Below are 20866 nucleotides of genomic sequence, written 5' to 3'. Positions count from 1 at the left end.
TTGTGCTGCAAGAGGAAGACATGGAATATCACCTCCAAGGGCAGTAGTTACCAGCCTTTTTAGACTCGAGGAACCCACTGGAAAAAATGCCAGCTCTTAGCTTTCGTTTGGTTTTTGATTATGGAAAAATAGAGCAATTTTGCAATGAACTCAGATCAGAACAGGTCAGAAAGTTTTTAACACTACAGATTCTTACTTGAAAACTCGGTGTTTATCTTGTGAATCATGTTTTCACATTTAACAGTGCTAAGTTGTGTGCTAACCTGTGACATCCTTAAAAGGATCTAAAGATGCCCTAGGGTGCCATGGCAACCTAGTTGAGAAACACTGTCCTAGGAAAGGAGAGCAGGCACGTGATCTGAAAAAGAACCAGGACATGAGTTTGAAGGCCAGTGGACAAACTATTTAGAAATTAAAAGAAAATGAGGGAATGTGCCTCAAAAGAGAGAGGATTGCTGGGTGCTAAGAATCAGAATATTTTCAACCAAAATGTTCTATCAGTTACTGTTTAGAAACTTTAACACATGAGGATGCTTTTCCCTAGGGTTTTACAACCAGCATGATCTTACTCTCATGCTTTGAATTTGGTCATGTTCTCATGGCTGTTATTTCTAAAGCAATGGACATAGCACAGAAAATAAAATTACAGTAAGGAACAGTGTCAGTACTAGATACTTCCCCCCACATCCATTATTGCTGGTGGGCAGTCCATGGGTTAATTGCATGACTTACAGCTCAGTTGTCTTCAGATAATCCAACCATAGACTGGAATCTAAGTGAAAATGTTATCATCCTCTGCCTGGCAGGGAGAGACTAGAGAGCAACAATGAAGGTGTGTACACTTAGGTCTGACTAGTAAACTGCCAGTGCAGAGAATATAAAAAAGGGAGAGGAAGTAGGAGAAGAAGCCCTCGAAGCACATAAATACCTTTATTTATAGATACCAGAGGCAGGATAAGAGACTGGTGCAATATTGTATAGATGCTCAGACTTCTAGAGTACATGTGACAACTGAGCTCATGCTGGTAGTAAGTAAAGGCTTACTCATCAGGCAACAGTTCTGTGACCTTTTGTGAAGTCATTTTATGCTTTCCAACAGCCCATGCTGCAAAAACGTTAGTCCCCATAGGGTAATGACTGACACATGGCTGGATATGGAGACCTACTATTTCACCTATTAAAGTTATTCCATCTGGGGTGTAGTTGGAGCTCATTAGCAGCGCAGTGTGAAATTTGCCTTGGTACTTCATCTGTTGTATCAGACCTCTGAATAACAGACTCCGGTGCTCTCATGCAAGCACCTATCAGATGTAACATTTTTTAAAAACACAAAAATCTTGTATAGACTTCTGTTAGCTAAGCAAAGTTTTTTCAAAAATACCTTTTTAACTCGGAAATTCCCATACCTTAACCATATGCATTCCCAGTAGCCAGAGACTTTTATTCTTTTATCAGATGTATCCTCATTTTTCTGGCCCAGGAAGAACAACCCCTATGAGTCGCTCTCATGGAGAAGTTGGGGCTACTTTGCACAGTCCTGGCAGACTTTCTGCCATTGTGCTTGTTTAAGCTAGATATAGGCCAAGGCTCAGTGTATTTATATTAACATTTTGAACCTCCTACACTATCTGATTTAAAAAGTGGACAGGCAGGTAATTATTTAACAGCTGTGTATAAGACAAAGGTATTCAGAGTGTTTTTATAGCCCCTCCCTTGAATTGCTTTCAGTAGCAAGCAATCATGATGAGATAGGATTCACTTATAGAAAGATAATAGACAGTAGTGGTCTACACCAGTAGAGAGTCCATGACTGATTAGATTATACACTTCCTTGGGTGGTACAGAAAAACACTTTGTGGGTACTTGCATTTTTTTTTTCTTCTTGACTGCCTTTCTTAATCCTTAAAGAGAATTAACTGGAGGACTCTAGGGTGAAGGGTGTATAGGAAAAGATGGGTAAGGAGGAGAGAGATCAAAGAATATACACAGGGTGTATAGCCATATATACTAGACATTTCCAGTATGGAAATACTTTAGGAAGGCAGGGTACTCTTGTGAGTATATGGGGTACAAAGGGATGTGCACTTGGTGGAGTTTAAAGTATGAACATGAATGGTGAATGCTAGGACAGTGTCTGTTAAACCAGTTAATCCTAGAAGTATTGATAGGGTGTTTTCTTAGTGGTTAGACACTGCACGTTTGTCTGGAAAGCAGACTGATCTTGAAAGATTTTTTTTAAGTTATTAGCACTCTATTTTTGACAGAATTCTCAGAATACTGAATGGTAGAAACAATATGGTTGCATCAGAAACACCAGTCAAATGACATTTTCTATAAGCAGTTTGATTGGAAGCTAAAATTAAATAACATTTTCCACTTGAGGTGAGAATCAAATAACATCATTTTCAGAAAGAAATGGACATGTTGAAAAGTTTTGCACAGGGAAACCTGGAACTCACATAGCTCAGAAGGACTAACACTGGAGATAAAAACATCCTTTTAAGCAACTGAGGGAGTGTTTCACAAATATGAGCTAAAATACACACCCATCATTGCAGCAGTTTCAGTTTAGTTTCATAGCTTGCTGATTATTTTGCTGCAAGAAAGCCAGTCATCCTGATGATATAGCACATACATAGCTTGTGCAAGTGAGTCAATGGTTCTAGAACAGGTCATTTGTAAATATAGATGCAGCACCAAAGTCATGCCATTTTAGTCCCTAGTTCAGTGGTGTGTATCATGTCTTTATACAAAAATTGACTCTGCTAAAGCTGTTTGCAACTTTTAAAAACCCTTTCCCCTACCACATAAGGGTTGACTCTTACCAGAGCAACCATTCCACTCCTATTTGGTAAGGGAAAGAGGGGTGGGGGAGAAGGCGGATAGTATTGCAGTTATATTCCCTTGTGGAATTAAAAAAACAAAACAAAACGCCAACAACTCCTCTGCCTCCACCATCATCATCATGAAAAAAAGACTGACCGACCTAAAAAAAAAAAGTCACAGCATTCTTTTGCCTAGCCCCAGAGAGGTTAACAGCTCTGTAAAAGGTGTTAGCTGAAAACCAGACACAGCAATGCAGATACAAGATCACTAAGGCACAGGAACTAGCAACACAGGACCCAAGAACAGAGGAGTTTGAACAGGGAGTTGGCTATGGAGTTTCCCTAGCCATTTTCTTGCTCTGTAAGCCTTCTGAGCGCAAGCAGGTAAAAGAGAAAGAGGGAATTTTTCCAGGACATAGCAGCAGAAGAGGAAAGAGGAGATAGCAGGAAAATCAAAAGGATGGCTGGAAAACAGCAATACCAAAGCCGCTGCCACACCTAGCTTTTCCTCTGCCTGTACCTGTGCAATCACTGTACAGGCACAGCCCTAGACTACTAAGGCTTCCACCCAGATTTTGGCTTGGCTTTGCAGTGACCATGGTCTGCATGTCAAGAGTGAGAAGAAGATCAAAGATTCCATTGGTCCCTTAAGGAATGCAGAAGGCAATCTAGTCACAGACGATGCAGAAAAGGATGAAGTATTTAATGCCTCTTTTGTGTCAGTTTTTACAAATAGGGGCAACTACCAGCTGAGAAGTTGTCAGCAGAGATTGAGAAAAAGACAAATAGCCTACAGTAATGGCTGAACAGGCTAGGGATTACATCTAGCTTCGTGAAGCTTTAAAAAAAAAAAAAAAAAAAATGAACAGGGCCAGATAGGATGCACTTGAGGGTACTGAAAGAATTGGCTGAAGTAATTTTCAAGATATTGACTATCCTTTTTGAGAACTCAGACATTGAATGAGATCCTGGATGACTGGTAGTAAAGCATTGGACCAAGCTACTTAGAAAGGTTGTAGAATCTCCATCCTTGGAGGTTTTTAAGACCCAGGTAGACAAAGCCTTGGCTGGGATGATATAATTGGGGATGGTCCTGCTCTGAGCAAGGGGTTGGACTAGATGACAACCTGAGGTCCCTTCCAACCCTAATTTTCTATGAATCTATGGCAGGAAAAGGACCCGTCTTGAAGAAGGGGGTTCCAGGGAATAATAGACTGGGCAGCTTGACCCCTATAGCTGGAAAGATCATGGAGCAGTCCTCAAGGAATCCATTGTGAAGCACCTAGAGGAGAACAAAGTGATCAGGAACAGTCAGCATGGATTCACCAAGAGCAGGTCATGCCTGACCAACCTGATTGGCTTCTGTGATAAAGTGACAGGCTCTGTAGTTGAGGAGAGAACAGTGCAGCTAGCTCTATGCCAAGCAGCTCTATCCCCAGAGCAGCCAGCTCTATGCCAAGCAAGGCAGCTGCCAGCGAGCCCAATGCCTCCTGCCTGGCAGGAGGCTCACTGGCAGCTGCCCCACATCTGAGACAGCTCCCAGCAAGCCCCATGTTGGACAGGGCTTCCCTGTCCAGGTGGGGGCTTGCTGGCAGCTGTGTCTTTATGGGTATGGGGCCAGGAGAGCTCTATCCTCTGCAGGGCACCTGTCTCCTGGTTGGTATAAATCAAAATTCCCTCCTGCTGTGCATAGGGTCAGAAGACAGCAGCCACTACAGCTGGCAGAGCTCTCCTGGCCCTGTGCCTCATGCCGGCCCATGGAGTAGCACATGGGGAAACCTAGAGCTCCCCCTGGATGCTGCAGGGGGGCAGAGTAGGGCAGGACGAGTCTGCTCCTATTGAGAACAAATCTTATCCCAATAGGGAGCATGTATAGATGTGCTTCCAGGAACACTTACTGCATAGTATTTTACTATGCAGTAAGCTTTCTGCTAATTAATAGTACGTGTAGACATGCCAACTGAGTAGTTCTCAATGACTGGCTGGGCACATCTATACTTAAGTTACTGTGCAGTAACCAAAAACTACTGCACAGTATGGGCATGTGTCTACACATGCGCACCCATACTGCACAATAACTATGGCAACTTATGTCGACTGCATGATGCAGGTAGCAAGTTTACTCCTGAGCAGTTACTGCACAGTCAAGCACCAGTAGATGCCTTACTGTGCAGCAGCTCTGTTTGTGCAGACTGCACTGTAATGCCTATACGTGTAGATGCTGGTTTAAGAACCGCTGCATGTGTAGACACGCCCACTGTCTAGTTGGGAGGAGGTATCAAGTGGGATTCCCCAGGAGTCTGTTCTGGGTCTGGTATTGTTCAGCATCTTCATTAATGATTTGGATGATGGGATTGAGTTCACATTTAACAGATTTGCAGACAATGTCAAATCGAGTAGGATCCAGAATGACCTGGATAGACTGAAGAAATGGTCCTCCAATCAGATGAGATTCAACACAGACAAGTGTGAAATCCTACTCTTAGGACAGAATAACTGTATGCACAAATACAGACTGGGGAATGACCAACTAGGTTGTAGTACCGCAGAGAAAGACCGGGGGGTTATAGTGGACCACAAGCTCAGTGTGACCCAACAGTGTGCTCTTGTTCCAAAAAAAGCCAACAGCATCCTGGGTTGGTTTAGCAGGAGTGTCACTTGCAAATCAAGGTAAATGATTCTTCCTTTCGATTTAGCACTGGTGAGGCTTCACCTAGTGTAGTGCATCCAGTTTTGGGTCCCACACTTCAAGGAGGAAGTGGACAGTTTGTAAAGAGTTCAGCACAGAGCAACAAAAACAGTTAGGGAGTTTTTTTGCCCTGAGTGTTAGGGAGACAAGACTTGTGAGAAAAGGCTGAAAGAACTACGGCTGTTTAGCCTGGAGAAGAGAAGACTGAGGGATGATTTTATAAGTCTTCAAATACCTGAAGGGTGATTATAGAAAGGATGGAGATGGGCTTTTCTCTTCGGCTGTAGGGGATAAGACTAGGAGCAATGGCCTCTATCTGCAGCAGGGGAAATTTGGCTGGAGATTAGAAGAAACTTTCTGATTTATGCAAGAGGTCAGGCATTGGAACAGGCTACCTAGAGAAGTTGTGGAACCTCTAAAATACAAATATAAAATGGGTGACACCTGGCTGGATGGCAGCTGTATGGACAAGGACTTGGGAATCTTGGTAGATTATATTTTAATACGAGTCTGCAGTGTGATGCAGCCACACAAGAAGCAAATGCGGTTTTGGGATGTATCAATAGAAGCATTAAGCGCAAGACCCGGGAGGTGATAGTGCCTCTCTACTCAGCAATGTTTAGGCCTCATCAGTAGTAAGGTGTGCAGTTCTGGGATCCATATGTTTAAAAGGAAGTGGAAAAGTTAGAGAGGCTCCAGAGGCAGGCAACAAAGATTATCAAAGACTTGGAAAGCAAGTTATACAAGGAGAGACTGAAGGAGTGTGCATGTTCAGCTTGCCAAAAAGGTGCTTAAGGAGGAACATGATAGTAATCTTCAAATACTTGAATGGCTACCATAAAGAAGGAGGAAAACACCTTTTCTCTCTTGCTGCAGAGAGGAGAACACAGACAAGTGGCTTGAAGCTGCTGCAAAGTAAATTTAGATTAGATATCTGGAAAAACTTCTTCATTCTTAGAACAGTGCGTCAGTGGAATAGACTGCTTAGGAAGTTGTGGACTCTTCATCACTGGAGGTGTTCAAGAAGAAGTTGGACAGTACCTGGACAGGGATGATCTAGGTGTAGCTATGACTGTTTTCTAGCATGGGCATTTTCCACTCTTCTGGGCTTTGCTGGTTTCTCCGTGTCACGGTGCAGGGTCCTGGAGAAGGGCTGTATCTCCCCAAGGCCCCCTTCCCATGCCAAGTTGGCCCAAAGGGCACCCTTGATTCCCACCCACCACGTCTCTGTTAGTAAAATATATAATAGGGAGGCTGCCTTTAAGTCCTCTTGGACACAGTTTGGCTGTACTCTCTGACCCCGTGGGCTCCTGGACCCCTTGTGGGTCCCATTCTGCTGTAGGTGTTTTGGGGAACTCTAGCCTTATGGGCTGTGTGTGGTTCCAGCCACCCCTTTACCATGCCTCAAGCCTTGCAGATGGAACTGACGTTGTTCAGTCTGGGCCTTGTTACAGTATGGCCCCCTGGTCTTCCCTGGGCTCTCTGCTGCCCTGTCTCACACTGCGCCCTCACTGGCGCTGGGGTCCATGCACCCCCAATGCTGTGCCCTCACTAGCGCTGGGGTCCCCACGCTGCCATGGGTCCCCACGCTGCCATGGGTCCCCTGTGAGGCCTCCTCCATCCCCCAATAGCCTCACCCAAGCCGCCGGTCTTAAATAGCAAACAAAACACAAGCCCCTGGGCTATAACATAAATTCAAGCCACCCAGCTATAACATCATTCAGGCCATACCAGGGAATACGCTGTCCCTCAACAGTGTCAGAAGCTGCTCCTGCAGTCATGCCTCTCCCCTCTTACTTGCTCTAGAAGAGCTCCTTCCCCCTTGGCTGCTGGCAGGGAAATGCCATCCTGGCCTCAGCCCTAGGGTTTATATGCGAGCCAGACCCTACCCCTTCCGGTCAGCTGACCGCTGGCATGTGTGGGCTAATAGCTCACTCTGGCTGCCCTGGTAACCAACAGCTGGGGCTCCCCACTCACTGCTAGGGCTCTTTCCCTCGTAGTTTCCACTTGTCAAAGGAGCAGGGCACCTAAGTGCACTACGACACTCCCCCTTCCCCCCCTGCTCCACACACACACTTTTTCTGCTATATGTGTCAGGGTATTTTTAAGCCTTAACAGCAGAGACAACCCGAGCAGGGTGCAGGGCCCTGGGCAAATGAGATCATGTGGGGTCCCACCCCTGCGTGCCCTGGATGTGAAGAAGCCGCTGCCGCCTGTGGAGGGGGAGCAAGTGGCCAGACGCAAAGCCGACAGCAGAGGTGCAGAGTCACCATGGCCACTCTGCCTAGCTCCGTGGGGCCCCCCAAAGCGCAGGGCCCAGGGCAGTCGCCCCGATTTGCCCCCCCTAGGGACAGCCCTGCTTTCCAGAGTCATTGGGTGTTGGCTACAGCCAAGATTGGGGACCTCATCTGGGGTGTGCCAATGCTCCTGCTGAGAACAAAACTGATGGTGTCTGGTTGGAGGGTCTTATGCCTCCACTCAGGGTCAGACTAATCTCCACATCTGGGGTCAGGAAGGAATTTTACCCCGTGGTCGGTTTGGTGGGGACTGTGCCGGGGGGGTTGCCTTCTTCAGTAACAGGGAGAGCTGCCCTCTGCCCAGGACTTTTTGAGCGTATATTGACAACATTTTATAGAAGCAGGATATTGGTTGCCATGGTTCTTCTGCTTTACCTGTGGCAGGTTAGAGTGTAGTCTTTGTTGTGTCAAGGTTGATGGTAGTCTTACGTAAAGCTTAAATTATGTTTGTATGTGATGCTTTGGATATGGACGATCCTGCCTCAGGCAGGAGATTGGATTAGATGACCTCTGGAGGTCCTTTCCAGCCCCACTTCTCTATGTCTCTATGACTATGACTCTATCCTTGGAAACTTTTAAAAGCGGGTTAGATAGACACTTGGCTGGGATGGTTTAGTCAGGGATGATCCTACTATGAGCAGGGGCCTGGAGTAGTGGAGCTTGTGAGGTTCCTTCAAGCCCTACTTTCCTAGGATCCTATGACCACTGTGGCTGGTGATGCACAGACTCCCATGAGCAATGCAGCTCCTTTACGGAATTCTCCCGGGATCCTATACTTCACGCACCATACACTGTCTCATTTTCCTAGACAAGGGGATAGCCAGTCTAGAGGAAAGTTAGTACACTGCTTGAAATTTTACCCAACTCCACTAGCCAGGTCTAGTAGCAGGACCCGCAATATTAATTCTCACATCACTCACTGTGATTTTTATGCATGTTCATAAGTTGAAAATATCTATCAAATAACCATGCACATATTGGATCATTTATTTGCTTCATTTTATTTTAACACTGGAATTGCACTCTGCAGAAGAAACCCACATTTACTTACTTAGGGTTGTTTGGATTTGTTCTCTCCTTTTCTCTCCTGTTTTTGAGTCATTCTCCATTATATCTTGGTGTGTTTTCTTCCATTTTTCACTGTCTGTTTTCAAAGTTTGTCTCCCTTGTCAGACCTTTTTAATGATAATAAGAGAGGATAGTGATTTTTGCTGTATGCTGGCTACTTAACTACCTGGGATTATGAAGAAATTATCTTTATAGGCAAGCTATTCCATAATTGTCCCTTATGAGATTTCTTGTACTTACCTCTAATAGCGTCTGGTGCTGATTATTACTGAAGGCAGGATACCAGATTAGGTGACCCATCAGTCAGATTTAGACAGCAATAACTATATTTAACTATTTTGAACTATAGCTTTTTCCTCTTCTTCTCTCTTCCATAGTTTATGCTATTTTTCCACTTCACCCCATGCTCAGCATTTTATTACAGTCCTTTCCCTCAGTTCTCTTCTAGCTTTTCATTATTCTTTCTACCTACATTCTTTCCTTCTCTTTCAAACAAGTGTAGACTTCTCTTTTCTCTCTCTCTCTACTATCTGGACAGTGCTTTTTTCAAAATTGCCAGAATTTGATGCCTTTTAAACTGTTTTCAGTTGTTTCTCTCTGGCAACACAGGTTTGGTTCAATACACTAATATGATTTCAGCATCAGACAACACTAAGCAGTGGAAGGAAGAGTCACTAATGGATAGGAACATGGAGGGAAAATAAGTAGTAAAACAGCAACTTTTATGAGTCACCAAATGGCAAAGCATCTTTAAACAGTGGGGAAAGCACAGGAAGATATTAAATATCACCAAGTAATCACTGACTTCTGCTAATACTTTGCCATTTGAGATTCCATCAGATAAAAACAGTGAACCAGTCAGAGCCTGATTCTCTGGGGTCTTGCACCTTTTCTTGTCATTTATACCTGTGCAGAGCTGGTGTAAAATACTATGAAAACATCACAGTGTCTCTTCTTGCTCACCTCTTGAGGGTATATTTTTTGTGTAAGACAGATAATTTTGTAATAACAGGGCTCAGATGGTTAGCTACACAAAATCTGTGGTACTCTGAGACTAAGGCCTGATTAAATCTGGTCCCAGACAGAAAGACCTAAATGAAAGGGGATCTACAGGCATATCCTCTCCTGTAGCTCTGCCCTTCAGGTGCCTGGTGCTTTTATTTTATCTTTTCACTAACTAATTTAGGTGCTTTCATGTGACGCAGCTCTCCAGCTACATAGAAATTCTTCCCCTTCAGGAGTCAACATGTGGTTCCAAAGCAGAGCCCTGAACAACAAAAATAGATCCAGGTTTTTCCCAGGCTCAAATAATACCTCACCAGCATACTTGTCCTTCTGGCCTTCTGTACAGGGCTGCTTTGCCACCTAGAGTTGGTGAGCAGACAGACACTGTTGCCTCTATCTAGGCTTCTCTGCTCACATCTGAGACCCCAAGGAGGTATTTCTGTTCACTATTCTATTGCATTCCTCTCCCAGCACTACTCCCTACAGTGCTATCACTAGTCAAGCCACCTTACTGGCCATTTCCTGTCTTATGATCACAACCTTTTTGCTCACTCCCTTTTCAGGTCACTTTTCTGATATGCAACTGTAGAGAACTGTTCAGGGGGGTCACTAATTCCCATGAGTCTTTCTTGACTGAGGTTCTGAGACTACTCTAGTCTTACATGATCCTTTACCTCCAAGCACAGGATCCACAGTTCAGTCCTCCTGAGTATTACTCTTATTACTTGGCACTGGACTAGCAGCTGAACAAGTAAGCAGTCAGGGCCCTGCTGGACTTGTATAGCCTGTGCTGCTCTGTCTCCACTGCCGTTGTTACCCAAGCCAATTATAGATTCAAGCTAGCAGTGATATGCTTGCACATGCAATCGCAGGTTTTGTCTTCAGTGGAGACAAACCTAAGAGACCCTAAACTCCAGGACTGATCAAGGACAATAGTGACCACAGGACCCTTGCAGTGATACAAACAAGCAGTCCAATTATACAACTCACTGCATCCCTTTAACTCCAAGTACAGGATGATCTGAGACTTCTCCCTGACACTCCCCTGTTAACCTGTCTTCAGTTTCAGAGAGAATGGCCTATAGCCACAGTAGCGAAGACAATATTTAGTTAAGCTGAAAGGTGAGGAGGTAAAAAGGTTCTTATGTATTTGGGGGCTAAGGAGGGAATGAAGGAGAATGTCAGAGGCTAAACTTATTTCATATTAATGTGTCAGCAGAACCCAGGAGACACAGTCAGGATTGTGCCGGGTGCTGAAGAAACCCACAGGAAAGTCATCTTTGTCCTGAGTACAGGAAAATTCAATTCCAAGGTACGTGCAAATATTTTTTGAAAATTTGTCCTCCACTAGTATTGTCATGTATAAGAAGCCCCACTCTGCTTAAATAATTACTAATAGCACACAGCAAAACAACAAAGTGAAATATAAGCAGCATTGTTATTAAAATGTATCAGGGTGATTTCTAGGTATATTCAATTTTCTCCCTTTGAACTGATAAAAAACTTCTCTTAAACTTAACTCCCATGCATTCATTCTCTTCCCACATGAACTACTTGCTCCATATATGCATTACTTCAATATGTATGACTTGAGTGCACATTTTCTACACATTGAAAAGAAAAAGGACCTTTAAATGCTGAAAGAAAAGGTTTCTGTGCACCAGAAGTAGAATTATGAATGTTTCTGATACCCTTATCAAAAAGAGTTTGCACTTATTTCCAGATGCACAGTTCTGGAGTGGACAGTAGCAAACCAGATGTAGGCTTGATTGTTAGTCGTACCTTCTGGCTTGCCGTGGTCATACTAAGTATTGGTGTGACACAAGTTTATAAGACAACTTTAGTAAGAGTTGCCCCTATAATTCATGTAGAGAATTGTGCTGCAAATATGTTCTGGAACAATAAACTACAAACACATATTGACCTTATCAGTGCCAAAAGGATGAACCATTGTCAAGTGTTTTATGTAGGATGGCCACTCAGGGAAGCTTTAGTGCTACAAATCTGCAAGATAAAGATTGTTTCACATTATTGTTTTAACACGTCATTGTAATTTAAAGTTGAGTAACTGCAGGTGTTTTATTCCTAAACTGTCCTGCATAGAGCACATATTACTATTGTACTTCAGTCCTCCTGAAGCTGTTGTTCATGTGTTACCACATAGCCTCTATTCTGTTATGAACAGGGATACGAAGCGCTGCACCCAGCCCCACCCATACTCAGATAAACATACCAGATGACTTTCAGCTGTGGCTAACAAAATGTCTCAGGGCACCAAATGAGCCTATGCCTAGAGATATAAATAATAAACTATTTTCAGCATTAATTGTGTGTGCAAGCTTTTGTCTTGGAGAATACCATTCAGCTTCTAGGTCAGAGGCTGGCAGTGGGTAGGGTGGAGGGAATTACTTCTGAATTTGGGGGCATTTGTGGAGGAGTTTGTCTTTTTATACTTTCTTATTTTAAAACTTTATTTTTTTGTAAGCTGTCCTGAGCCTTTTTTGGGAAGGGTGAAATGTAAATCAAATAAATAAATACAAATATTAATGAAAAAGAAATGTTGGAAGTCAGTATTCTTGTTGATCTAGTGCAGTGGCTAGAATCTTTTGCAGACTCTGACTCAATTAGTACAGAAAAAGGTTAAGCATAAAGAATAAGAAGGACGGTTGTGATTCCCCTTTCCCTAGACCTGGTTTGAATGTCCAGGTTAAGAACCCATGGTCTTAAAGGTTGGTACAGTAGAAGTTGTACAATAAGGGCAGCATTCAGCAAGGCCTTAACTTTAATGAATTATTCCTAGGAAAGGAAAGCAGTGACCTGATTACATCCCACTTGAAGAGGTTTATATTTTAGAGTTAAGATATTATCCACTGAAATATTGGCATCTTCACTCTAAAACATTAGCTTCCTCAAGTGGGATGTAATTGTGTTACAGCTGCCCTTGTATGAATAAAATTCACATCATCATGGAGCTTTTGTTCTTGAGATCTTGACTCCATAGAAAACTGACAATAAACCTTGTGAACCTAGACCTGTAAGATAAATCAGATTTTGACCCACAGGGCTTTCTAGACATATATCTACTAAACCACTGTTAGGATCCTCTGAAGTGCCCCACAAGATGCATCTACACATGCCCCTTATGGCGCAGCTGTTACTGCTCCATCATTTAGTACTTGCTTTAGGAACTACTAATTGACAGCGCAGTAACAACCATTACTGCACCGTCCCAGCAGTGCAGAGTTATTTTTAGCAGGTACGTCACCATAGTGATGCACTGTAGCGAGGTAGGGGCCATTTTAAAACTAAGGTCAGCCAGGCAGAGCCTGCAGTGTGTTGTTTGCAGCTGAGGGAGCAACATCACCTGGCTGAGCTGAGGCTTGCAACATCCTGGAGGTAAGGGCAGGAGCTAAGGGAATGACTTGGAGGCTTCTGGTCCTGGGCACAACCTAAAACGTCACCCTGCCAGGGAAGGCAGGCCTGGTGGCACTGTCAGTGGCAAAACTGGGCTGATGCCCCATGGGCAGATTTGATATTGTGATCTAGTCCAATGCTATGAAAATAAATGAATAGCCTGCACTTCCCTTTGCTAAAATCCATCCAATTACTCCTTCCATAATACACCCTTGGATTACCCATACCATTTCTCTCCTCTCTTTATTTTATGCACTTTGAATGCCTGTACATTATTAAAATCCCATTAGTTGTTATCTGAAGAGCCCATATTTACTACTTATGGACCTATTCCTCTGGTCCAGGGACGATGCATAGGGGGTGCACGTGGCGGTGCACCCACTGGAAAAAGACATCGGTGGCATTTGCGGATCGTCCCTGATCACCCCTTGCTGTGGGTGCCTGCGGGAGGTCACCAACCCGTGGTCGGAGCTCGCCACCTTGCCCCCACTGCCAACAGTGCCAGCGGTGTCTGCAGGAGCTCGCTACCGCTGTGCTTCCACCACCACCGCCGTGCTCCCACAGCCACTGGTGCACAGCTGTGCCCTCCCGCAGCTGCTGGGGTATGCGCCATTCATGCTGCGGCCTTTTCTTACACTTACTCATAATACAAAGACATAACCCAAGAAGAGTTGTGTGTACTGGAGGATCAGGTATATTCCTTTGATCTTTCCTTAACCCTGTTTTTAGGATATTATTTTGTTACTAGCCAATTGTCTGTCAAGAATGACGGGGCGGGGGGAGGGAGGATGGATCACCGCCGTCTACCACCCTGTGCCACCACCACCTCCCAAGAGCAGGGGAGGTGGGAGAAGCTTGCCCCTCGGCCAGCACCTTGTGCTGCTGCCACCTCCTGGCCAGAACGCTCTTGGAGCACTCTGACTGGTTGTTTCAGTCAGCATTGTGATTGGCTGCCGAGACAGCCAATCAGAGTGCAAGTAAAGCATTATGGACAGACACACTAAGGCTTTTATTACATTAGCTATTTGGCTCAGTACCGCCAACAGAGACTTACCTCTCAGCACAGAAATTTGTCTTGGCATTTCTGCCACTACATTGTACCATGAACTCCTACTCAATCTGCCATCAGTTCTTGCTCCTATGTATAGTTTTGGCATTTCTGCTTTCCAAATACAGTGCCTCCATTCCAGTGAGTATATTTCAGATTACTCTTGTCAAGAGTTAATATTCTGCATTTAATTAACATGCTGCTTTTGTAACTGTTTTTCCAGATGACTAGATAAGCTTAAATACAACTGGTCTTCAGACTTCCTCAGAGCACTCTGTCAGATCCCTTCACCCCACTTGTCATTTATACTTCCTCTTTGTTTATAGCCTTCTAAATTAACTTCCATCAACTCAGCTGAGACTAGCAAAAGCACTAGTCAGTAATTTTGCTTGAGAAGTTAGTGTTTCCTGTTTGGTATTGTTTCCTGGTTTATGCAGAAACATTTTAGGTCATATGACATGGCTGGTAGACCACTTCTTCCTGTTAGGTATTCTTTAAAGAAAAGTAGGTTAGCTTTGCCAAAGCTCAAGAAGCATTCTGCATTACAGTACTGGACCTGTTTAATGTGGCACCCTACATGGGTTTTCAAAGCATGTTGCAATGTAGCCATTTCTGATTTCATATTAGTTATTACCTCCTACTCCATTGGAAGAAGTAAGGTGAATTTTATTTTACTAGTAACCGCTAATTTATACCCAGTTTGTAAAAATTATCTAGGTGATGTATCTCATTTATAGAAGCTATTATTTGTGCAGATACAACATGCAAATCATGAAATTTACTTCCTTAATTCTTGCAGATGCAAACTTCTCAGTTTCATTCTCTCTGTGAGCTTCATAAATTTATTTGATTGCACTTAGAATATGTTTTAATCACTCTTAGAATTCACAATATCAGCAAAGATTTCAGGGTGAAAATCCTAATAGATCTATCTGGCAGGTGCATGCACCGGTATTCCACATTTACTGCATGACTGCCATTGAAACATGAAACTGTGTGTCATATTGTGGCCAGCCCTTGGGTGCATGTAGAATTTGAGGTTCAGAAGCATTTTCTGATGAGGAAGTGTAGTTTTGCTTGTTACCAGGAAGTTGAGAGAGATTTTTCAGTTGCTTTGAATACTCATGGTCCATTTATGTCAACAGAGTTATGATATCTCTTACACTAGTTTAGCATCTGCCCCATGGTTGCTAGGTACCAAAAAGAAGAGAGACAGTGATGGTCCCTTTATGTAGGCCAGCATGCCAGCAGTTTATGGAGAGTAACTCTTTTCAATGCTCATGCAGCAAGCATAAAAGCATGCCTGTGAGGAATTCTGGTCGAGAAAGACCCCTCTGAAACCGCAAAGGTGCCCTAGTCATATACTCTTGAACTTACTGGTACACAGATGTTTCATAATAATAAGAGGGGAAAGGAGTTATTTGAATGATATCTTTTATTGGGCCAGTTGCTTAGCTGAGACAGAATTAGATGAGCTTTTGAATGCTTTCATAACAATGATACATTTTGAAGTCCCTGCACTACTTTCTTTGTGCCTTTCTTTCCTTTTCAGTCTGCAACTCCACGGACAGAATTCTGCCCTCTTATTAAGCTTACTTTCCTCTCCCTTAGACTCTGCCCTATTTTTGACCTTGCCATTTTTAAAATTATTTTTTTTTGTTGGCTCTTTGCTCCAGACCTGCTTCTTTTCTGTGGCTCACGCTACGGATGTGTCAAACCTAGAAAATTCAAATCTGCAGATGCATTTTGTGTGCATCTTACTAATATAAGAGTTGTTTGTAAAGCCAGTTTGATTGTAAAACTTTTTTAAAATATTTTTTATTTTTCTGACCTACACGTGTCTACATCTGGCAACACAGAAACACTGATAGTGAATGTTGTTTCCTATTTTTAGCCTGCTAATAAAAATATTATCACTAATCATGAAGGCATCTGCAGTGACTGCTATGAATAAAATTGAAAAGAATTTATGGAGATACTGAAAACTGTTTTATTTGGGAAGTGGAAATGTTTTTATAGCTTGGTGGACAGTATTAGTGTATGCCACCTTTTTTAGATGAAAATTCTAGTCATTTTTTCTTTTCTGGTTAGCACCCACTAACCTGTGGGAGGCATCTTGGAACATTAACCGTCCTGTAGACTAATCGGCAGCAGAACACTCTGTCCAGCTCAAATTTAGCAGAGAGTTTAGTACCACTGTCTCTGGACTGCTATAAGTCCAAATTTATTCTACAAGGCACATGTTCCATAGGGACTGTTGAGCCGTGCACACACCTGACTCTGGCAATGAGCCAGGTTGGGCCTCTGCAGACCTTGATGAAGCTGCTTGCAGCCTCCCTGCAATCTGCTGCAAGTAGCCCAGGCTCTGTGGTGGGTGGCAGGGACCTGCCGAGCCTGGCCCAGCTGTGGCAGGCAGCCAGGAGGCTGTAAGCCACTGCCCTGGGATCTGTGTAGCCCCGCTGGGCCCAGCTCATCACTGGCAGCAGGTGCATGTGCATCTTGGGGTGAACAGCAGGAAAGGGGCCAGAGCTGTGCTTCCACAACAAGGATTGGGCCTCTTGCAGTTCCCCTGCCACCCACGGCAACATCTTACAAGTTGAGGTTGTGGGTGTTTCTGGCACCGCCCAGAAATGTTGCTGACCCCTGGCTTATAGCAATTTCAGGGTTGCTGCATGTTGCATTAACTTGTGCTAGAAGCTGAGACATCATCAGGCTCACTGAAGCACAGCATGCTTCAGCAATATCCCACCTTGCCCAGTTTAACATTCTTCCTCAAAACCACTCATATCTGGCATAGATATAGCATGTAAACCACAGAGTGGATTTCCCTGAGCCAGAGAAACTCCCTGCTGTCTATTAGATGCAGCTTTGTGGTGAGGAGGCTTGAAAAGGCCTAGGACAGGGGTTGGCAAAATGGCAGATCTGGCCAGCAGCCAAACTCCATTTCCCAGCGGTCCCTGCCCACATGGCTGGGGCTGGTCTCCATGGAGAGCCCAGCCGCACCTATGCTGTGATAGCGCAAGGCTGGGATTGCTGTAGAGACTAGCCCAAACTGCACTGGCAGGGTATGCAGCAGGGCAGGGGGTTGCTGTGGAGCCACTGGGATCTTGCAATGGGGGCAGTTTGGTGTGGGTCCAGGGCAGAGCCGCAACCTGCAGACTGCACACTCCGGGCAGGGGCACTCAGGCAGCGGATCATGGCTCTGCCCCAGCTCCTTGCAACGGTGACAGCCTGGTCCCAAGAACATTGCACAACTTCATGCCCTAATGCATGATCCTGGGAGTTGGTGCAGCATATTCTGTACTCTGAATATGGTTTGGACACAGAAGTAAGGCAAAGTACAAAGTCAGGCTGGGTGCACTATCTGGACAATGCCTCAGAGTTAGCAGATGCTGTGTGTCTATTTATTTTTTCTGAACTGGGTGGGAGCAGGGAATGGACAGAGCCTTAGCGCTTCTTTCCCTGTCCTACTCCTGGACAGAACTGAGGTAAGGCAATAAGTGTTCTAATCTATTTTTGATAAATGCCACAAGCAAATTACCCCAGAAGCAGGGAGGAATAATGATTAAGAGGTGTATCTGAATTATAAACCCTTGCAGGGATGTGGGAATTCTGGTACCATTTCTACACCCTTAGCAAAACTCACAATCCACCCCCAGAAAAGAGCAACTGTTTGGCTATGGACAGAAGATACACATAAACTGGTTTAAGTGGTGATCAGAAACTGGTTTATACCTGTAACAGAGCATAAGTTCAGTGAAGATAAACCAGTGTCAAAATGGCTGAGACTGGTTTAAGGTAAACCCGGTTGAATGTAGTTTCAGACTTAGCTGATTTGGGTCAAACCGGTTTATGGAACTTCTGTCCCAAACCCCTTCCTGGTAAAAATTAAGTCCCCTAGCTTCCCAGCATGCTTTTCAGCCCTGAGCTGGGCTGTCTGTTCCAGAGAGCAGAACTGGCCATGCCCCTTTCTGCCCTAGCTGGAGCTCTGGCTAGCTGAGAAGGAGGTTGAGACTGCAGGGTCAGCAGCATCTACACTCTGCTCGAGCAGGGATTCCCCCCTTCCTCCCCACCTCCCACTGCACAGACCTCAGCTGTTATCTGGTCATGGTCACACCACCCTCATGTTAGCTAATGCTGAGAGGTATTTTTGTGTGTGTGTGTGTCCAATTCACTGGGACAGGCAGGCAGAATAGTGTCTGCTTAAGGCTTTTTGGAGCTAATCAACAGGCCAGCTGGTAATGTCCCTCTGTTCTTCCTTAAAAATGCTTTGCAAAAAGCTGGTTATGAAGAGCCTGAAATAGTGATAGGCTTTGTTTTCTTCATGGGCTGATAAGCTTCGTGTTCTGATAAACTCCCTGCTAACTGCTGGCTTGCTGAGGGTGTGAGAAAAGACCCTGGTTTGCGATGCATGGAACATGTGAGTGCCTGTCAGTTTGCTGCAGACAGTAAGAAGAAGCAGGGACTGGGAGATTGAAAAGCTCAGTATCATCAACAGATGTATGCAGTCCACACAAGCAGTCCTGTCCCATCCGCCCCCACCCACAACCCTTTGCCTCAGAGTGCTAGCTGGCAGCTGGGGTCTGGCAACACTCCTGCCCCTTGAGCAGCAGGGGTGTGGGGAGAGTCTGGCAAGGGCTGCTTTCCCCCTCTCCCTCCAGGCACACCCTGGATGGGGTCTGCAGGCCAGGTTGGAGGTTTAAACCTCTCCCTAATCATAGCATCCTGCCAGGGCCTAGCCACACCCCTCTCAGCTCAACACTCTGGAAGGGAAGGGAGGGCTGCTTTAGCACCCCCCAGCTTCTAACCTGAGCCACTCTGGGCATGTGCCTGCATTTCCTGAATCAAAAGTAAATGTCTATCCATTTGCAAATTGGTTCAATCTCTGCAGGTTAGACTAACCTGCAAAGATTGAATCAATTCAGGCTCGGGCTTTTTTGATGCCTGTCCCTAGTCAGAAGAACAGAATTGCATGCATCTACCCCTAGGGCATGAAGCTGTTTTCCCCATCCATATTAATTTTAATTTACCTCAGGCAGAAGTTAGTATTATGCTGTAACATAGGAATAGTGCATCCTGCTTTTATGCTAGATGACCCATGAGGTTCTTCTAATTCTGGGATTCTGAGTTTTCCTTTTGTCACCATTCTTTCACATAATTTAGAAAAAATATTTTAAAATATCACTGTTGTCTCACATGGTTTGCGTGAGCACTGGATTTGAGTAGTTGTCTGAAACAGCTATGTAAGCTCCAAAGAGTTATTTTTAAACTGTCTTTGTTTTTGTGGTGGCGGTTTGCCCCCTAACCTGGAGCTGATGGGAAGAACCAAGTTCTCAGTAAATGCAGTAGTTCTAGCTCACCTGGGCTTCTTTAAAAATCCTCCCCTTGCCTCCCAAAATTTAAATTGATTTGAAAGCTCAGGAAATAGAGGGTAACCTCTTTTTTATATATGCTCATTGTAAAATGTTCATGGTGTTAAGGAATAGCTGCTGGCAGCTAAGTGAGTTGTCTAATCCTGGCCCAATTTGTATTGCTTTTATACTAATTATGACTTGAATGACATAAGCAAGTAGCACATTTACTGTATGGATTTCCACAAATAACAACTGCATTGGTACTTGTCAGATAGTGTTTAACCATCAGTGAACAGATGGACTGCATCAGCAATTTTAATTTCTGAAGTTAATACAATCCAGAACCTGTTAGTATGAAATCAGATCTAAACAGTCCCTGCAGGCAGCTAAATGAGGGTTGGTGTATGGATCTGTGTGTGTTCCTATTTATGTTAAATAGGAGCAGATGAATTCACAACTATATTTTTAAGAGTTCTGTAAAGCTGGCAAGCAAACTGTCAGTTGTCCTCAGTCTTATTTATTATTGACATGAAGAATGTCCTGAAGCAGAATCTGGTGTCATTCTACGTGAACCAACACTCCAGAGTTCAAGACAGCACCAGAAGTGGTCTTAAAAGGATTCAGTCAATTGGAATTGTTGAATATGGAGATTAAAAAGCCGGTAGATATTTTTATTTTAAATCTGCTCAGTGAAAGAGACTTGGGCAAAGTGACATGAAAAAATATGTCCACTAACAGCAGAATCTTATTGTCTGGAACTAAGGGTAAAGTCCTGTCTTTGGCTTTGCTGGTGTAAAAAGTATCTCCTTGTTCTCCCTCACACAAGCAGCAGAGAATATCAGAAGGGTACTCCACATGCCAGAGGGGTATGAACTTTCTGCAATGAGACAGACAGAGCCACCTTTCTTGTCATTCTATTATCCACCATCAGCAGTGCACATTATCTTACAAGTATGCCATATTCCATAGTGCAATAGCAGCAGGTTCCACCTAACAATGTACCTGTCCCCAGATTTCCATTAGTTATTTTGGCCTGAAACTGCAGAATTGCCCTGGTGCTGAATACAAGACCTTCTCTGATGTTTTAGATAAGGCAGGAATTTGTCTAAGAATTTAACACTAGTGTATATAAAGGTACCAGTAGGATCTGAGGAATATGTTGTGTG

At 44.1% G+C, this 20866-nt stretch overlaps 1 protein-coding gene across 3 annotated transcripts in view; it reads left to right on the top strand.

Annotated features, from left to right (window-relative positions):
- Positions 1–20866, top strand: part of APBB1IP (amyloid beta precursor protein binding family B member 1 interacting protein) — a 128291-nt gene that overhangs the window by 9269 nt on the left and 98156 nt on the right. For 2 of the 3 annotated variants that reach the window (XM_019508253.1, XM_019508255.1), the window contains exon 2: positions 11104–11196. The gene's annotated coding sequence lies outside the window, so the exon portion shown is untranslated. Of the gene's footprint in view, positions 1–11100; positions 11197–20866 lie in introns of those variants that run through there. The other variant, XM_019508254.1, reaches the window with a different exon arrangement.

This window comes from Gavialis gangeticus, unplaced genomic scaffold, assembly GCF_001723915.1.
Source record: "Gavialis gangeticus isolate Ggan-Ray unplaced genomic scaffold, GavGan_comp1, whole genome shotgun sequence".
Lineage (NCBI taxonomy): Eukaryota > Metazoa > Chordata > Crocodylia > Gavialidae > Gavialis > Gavialis gangeticus.
This window is presented reverse-complemented; position numbering and strand designations above follow the sequence as displayed.